This window comes from Chlamydotis macqueenii, chromosome 3 (assembly GCF_036417535.1).
Source record: "Chlamydotis macqueenii isolate bChlMac1 chromosome 3, bChlMac1.mat, whole genome shotgun sequence".
Lineage (NCBI taxonomy): Eukaryota > Metazoa > Chordata > Aves > Otidiformes > Otididae > Chlamydotis > Chlamydotis macqueenii.
Genome location: NC_141558.1, coordinates 76611255 through 76617254, shown reverse-complemented (window position 1 = coordinate 76617254; position 6000 = coordinate 76611255).

Below are 6000 nucleotides of genomic sequence, written 5' to 3'. Positions count from 1 at the left end.
GATCAGGACCAGACTACGCAGTCTCTCTCTCACTCCCCCCACCCTCTAAGAGAATAGGGGGAGATGATATAAGAAAAATGGCTTGAGGCTTGAGATAAGGACGGGGAGAAATCCTTAAAGTTACCGTTACAGGCAAAACAGACTCGACCTGGGGAAAACTATTCATTTATTTCTAAAACTAGCAGGAGAATGAGACAGAGAACAAGATAGCCTCCCCCCACCCCTTCTGCTTCCCGGGCTTAACATTATCTCTACTACCTTCCCCCTGAGATCGGCACAGGGGGGAAGAGGGAATGGGGGTCGCAGGCAGTTCATCACACGTTGTTTCACGCCGCTGCTTTGTTGTCAGAGGAAGAGCTCCTTGAATTCCTCCCCTGCTCCAGCATGGGGTCCCTCCCACGGGCCACAGTCCTTCGTGAAACTGCTCTGGCGTGGGTCACCTCTTCCACTGGGTGCAGTCCCTCCAGAACGGCTGTCCCAGTGGGCCCTCCACAGGCCACAGCCTCCTTCAGGCATCCACCTGCCCCGACGTGGGATCCTCCATGGGCTGCAGGTGGATCTCTGCTCCTCTGTGGATCTCCATGGGCTGCAGGGGGACAACCTGCTCCACCATGGTCATCACCACAGGCTGCAGGGGAATCCTGGCCAGGAGCCACATTACTCCTCCCCTCCTTATTCACTGACCTTGGCATCTGCAGCCGTTCCTCTCACAAGAAAAATTTTTCACAACAGGCAGGCAGACGCCTCTCAGGATCCTTTTTACATCGTATTCACGTCTCATCTCCTCTCCACTTCTCGCAGCCGGGCCGGGCCGAGTTGGGCCCAGTCGGCTGCCCGACAGGAGGCCAGAGGGTGAGGCCTGCAAGGCCCACAAGGCTCGCGCCTCCCCCTCTCTGCCCCCACTCAGCTCCTTCACATCTCTCTTTTTTTCTGTTTTCCCCTTCTTAAATATGTTATCGCAGAGGCGTTATCACAGAACATTCTGCTACCAATTGGCTCGGCCTTGGCCAGCAGCGGGTCTGCCCTAGGCCCAGCCAAGTCCACTGAACAAAGGGGAGCAAATTCTAGCAGTTTCCTACAGAAGCTTCCACCTTAGGCCCCCCCCTCACTAAACAAAACCAGAACAGATGACCTCCAGAGTTTCTACAATTTTAATCTACATTTTATTTGAAGACTGTAATGTCTGATCTAAAATTACCTCTTGTATTTTCTCCAACCTCAGTTCCATGTAACATTCAAAAAAGTCCTACACTAATTCAGGAGACAAAAAGCTCCTTAGGCCCTAAGATCCTTTAGCATTTCAGATATTTTTTTTCATGTATCTAAATTCCAGAGTTGTATCGGATGCACATTTTCTCTACTTTCATAACTCTTTACCCACTATTTACAGAGAAAGCCAGTTGTTCTGTCAGCTGCATACTTCTGTATGTGGATGTGATCAAAGTGAAATCATGACAAATAAACAGCCTTGGAACAGCTTGATTGTACAATTGCACACAGTTAGGAGAATAAAGCATGTGCTCACTTACTGTATTTGGACCGGAGAGAGCTATTGTTTTGTAAGAATATTTTCCCAGCTATGGAAAAATAAATTTAAAATTCCTGGCATACCTCTTCATCTGAAAATTCAGGGGGATTTAGAGCTGCATGTGAAATTTGTGGTTTAAACCCTTCTCTGGGGAAAGTAGAAGTGTTGATGGAATAAGTCAGGGCAAAACAGTGACAACTTATCCGTTTAAAACAAGGTAACTGTACTGGGATGGATCCGTGAGGGTCTGCCAAGAGAGATGATCTTTGCTTACTCTGCTCTTGTACTCTGTTCCGTGTACATACTTGGGTCCATTCTCAAAGGCAGGTACCAAGCTGGCTGGACCTTTTGTCTAGGCAGGAGGTCTCAGGAGCCACACACTTTCCCCTTTGCATATGGGAGTAGGCTTTGCCATATGCCACTCTTTCACGTCCTTGACCTGCTAGTTTCACAGCAGGAGTGCTGGACAATGATGGTGACCTCAGATACTTGTTTGCTCAGCTGATGTGAAGCTCCTAGCCTTCTGCCACTGGCACTCTGGAAGAGCTGTGATTCTCACCTACTTTTGTCTAGTTCCCCAGCTCATTCCAGATAGTATAGTTGCACTCTGGCTTTTCACCCCTGCACAAGAGCTCCTGTCACACTTCAGGTGTTGGGAAAATGGAGTACACGGGGCAGGCTTCTTTGTGTGTCAGTGCTACATACAACTGGTAGGCAGGATATTACGTGACTGTATTCTTGCTGATGGACATGGGACCCTGTAGGACAATTTCCCACTGCTGATGTACAGATGCATTCCAGTGGGAATTCCTCACTGTTGCTGCAGAAACTTCTAGGGCTACAGTAGTACTTAAAGTTCAGGGTTGCTCAGACCCCTAGCACAGAATTTGATCTGTACTAAGTAAATTGTATTGAATTTAGAATCTGTTGTTTACTTTCATTTAAATCAACAATCATGAAGGAGAAACAATTAAATATATTGCTTGCTTAATACACACAAGATGTATGCATTCTATTACATCTCATTCTGTTATTTTTGTCCTTTGGTTAATAAATGTAATAAACATGCCCAACTTAAATACATTACTGCAGGATGCTAATATACTGAGGATATTGGATATAATAGTTTTCCTGGAGAAATTGTCCAACAGAACAAATAAAAAAATACATAAATAAGTTGATAAGATTTGATGTGATTATTCTGTCTTAAATTTCTGGAGACAACAATTATCAGCCTAATTTCTTTCTCAGAAGTCCTAAATAGCAAGATAGAGGAACAAAGGATGATCACCAGAGTCACAGACCAATAACTGACTTAGACCATCTATAGTGAATTTTGGTCTAGTTTATTTTAAAGTCAATTGTTTAGCATATGCATACTTAAGGGACTCTTTCCAAAGAGCAGTAATAATACTAATGTGTAATATCTTTGTGCTTTATAGAGGTATATATTCAGGAACGTAACTTATCTGACCTTCGTCGAGCTTTGGTTATCTGTTATTCGTCAGCAGGCTTCTCTTTATGAAAAACATATTTTATGAGAAATACTGTATTTAATTCAAAGCAAGCCTACTGCACTTACTTTTCAGTAAAAGAAAAACAAACAACAAAACAAATTTAGTGAGCTTTCCAGCACACAAAATGTTGAACTAATCACTCAGCATTATTTTGTGTTCTTTGATAAAGGCCTCAACATTGCAATTTAAATCAGCAGGTGCCTGTTCAATATGATTTTCAGGGAGATTCCAACTGAGCCCTGATCTGTAAAAATGTACACTTTAAATAGGTTTCTATTTTTGTAGTGCAGATGCTCAAGGGTCAAACAAAAAAGTGAAATCAAGGTGTATGTGAAGGTCTATTTTTAGTTTTCCATTTTGCATGGCCAGATTGGTTACAAATGTGTTGCATGGGCTCTAGAGTAAGAGGCAGACCACAACCACGTATTTCTTTAAATAGCACACAGTTTAATAGATACTGCTACTTTTATTTCAGCATGAACTCTGTGGATTTCCTCAGCAAATAAAAACCCAAGATATTGATGATGCTTTGAGCCTTCAGAGTCTTTACATATCTTTGCAAGACCAGTGCAAGAAATCATCTTACTTTTTCTGTCATTTTTCTGTTATAAATCATATAATTCATGCCAAAGGAGTTTAATCAGAGCCTCTTATACATATACACACAGCAGATAGCTCTGAAATGACTTTTCTTAAAATACAAAGTTGTTCTTTGTAGGGAACAGCTCTAGTCTTGTTTGTGTTGATGATATACCCATGTGAATAGTATTTCCTGAATTTTCCTGTGGTTTTTCTTAAACCTGATAGTGTTAGTTGGATTTTGGGTTTTAGGCTGTCATTGTGTTCCATTTCCAAAACATGATTGAAAGAGGCCTGTGCTCTAATCTCCATATGACTGCTGGATTTTCATATTCCAAACACCCACCATCTTAACTACAATACATTTAGAATATGATCCATAGCTTTCTGCAAATTTACGCGGAAGTCCACAAATATTACTCATGTTAAGGGGTGATACTAATTTTAATCTCAACAACACTTATGTGCTAAATAACTTTGTATCTCTTTACCTGTACACTTGTATTGGTAAAAATTATTTGTATCACACGTAATTGCAAAGCAGGGAAGATGAGTCCTTGTATGAAGCCTCATATCACTTTACGTTTACTGCTTGAAGGCTGTGCATGAAAGCATTTTGTGCATCATTAGCTTGTTCCTTGCCAGATGACACGGTACCCACACAAATGTTACCATCTGGTAACTTCTGTTTAAAGCAGCTGTTGTCAGAGCATTCCAGAATTTTAATCGGTATCTAGATTTCTAAATGCTGAAGCCAAGATACCTTTGATCTCATTGCAAATGGAAGAGCTTCTTAGATTGCAGGGCTGCACTACATCTTGCTGATCTTCTTCGTGAACTGTATCCATACACAAAATGGCCATGTTCCAGATATAAGTTCCCAGATGTTAATTGACTTTGTTTAGGATAACTTTCTGTGAGAACATCTGCAAGGTAAGTAGGCTTTGCAAGTTTGACTTAAATTGTATGGAAGCAAATAAGGAGTGGAGAGCACAAGAGAATGAGAGTTGTCCACTAAACTGTGATGGTCTGGAAGTTGCTTGGGCTCTTGAGTTTTAAGGCAGTATGCAACTGAAAGCATAGTAACTGTTTATTATGGTGCAATGATTCTTAATTGCCATGCATTGATAAAAGCAGCTACTTTTAGGTTTTCGGAGATCTGCGTCAGATCACAATTAAGCGCTGAAACAACTTGGGCTAAAAAGAAGTGAATCTGATATACAGCTTTGCAAATAAGAAAATCCTGAAAGAACTGGTATACAGTTTGTTTTTTTTTTCACAAGTATTTATTTATAGTTTCAGAAGGAGACAGTAGTGAAAAAATATTGATAAAAAAAGTGTCAGGAATGGGGCTTCTATTGCTGGCATGTAACAGATGTGAAAATTTTATCTTCCATTTCCTTGAGTCACCATAGAGTTTAAATCTTAAGCTATAGGAATGATTTAGTAGGAATTTCTGTGTGATACAGTAGTGAGAAGCAGTATTGCCTTAGCTAGACACACTGGACTTGGTTATTCCTTTACCAACAGAAATGTGGATTTTTCTCCAGAGAACTCAGTATTTGTACTTTGTTTTCCAGTCAGTGGAGTTTTGCCATTGATGTAGCATATAATAAGTTACGACCTATAAGTTGTAGCTTACTATGTAGCAACTATGTGTTGCTGAAAATTATGATTCCTCCCAGGAATTATTTGAGGAGACAGAACCAGGGGACTTGTTGCTATAGCAGTGTGTATAATGTGGCACACTGTAGGTGAATAATATTGGCATGGGATTTTTATGAAACGTATCAGAATGTAGGTAAGAAATCAGTGAGTACATTTAAAGAAAGTTTAACATGAAGGAGTTCAAATATCAATTCTCCGTCATCTGATTTTACCAGTTCCCAAAACAAACAAACAAAAGCCCGTTCCTCTCCAAAATTCAATAACATTTCATTTCCCTAAACCTTAAAAACTTGTGCTTCCATGCTGCTGTTTTTCACATCTCCTTCTTATACTGGGCAAATTTAATATTCATATTTGCAGCCCTTAAAAAACATCAGTTGCAAAGACTGGAGTACTCTACTAGAAACTGCAGATACTAATGCAATTTCTAGGGGATGCTTTTTGGGAGTGCTTTGCAGCACGGGTGTGCTGCAATACTTCTCTCAAAAAGAGAGAAGTATTTTACTGTGATTCTTGTGTTCTGCAGATTCTCATAGCTTTACTTTCCTGCTGAATTCTTATGATTAAAGTTTTTCCACATTTGTGGCAGATGAAGAAGTTGTGTGGGCTTAATGCCTGGTTGTCCCATGTCATCTAGGAAATAGGTGTAGTACTTGCCTCTGCAAAGACTATAGTTGCAGAGGGAGCACATGCCGTTGTCAGTGTCTT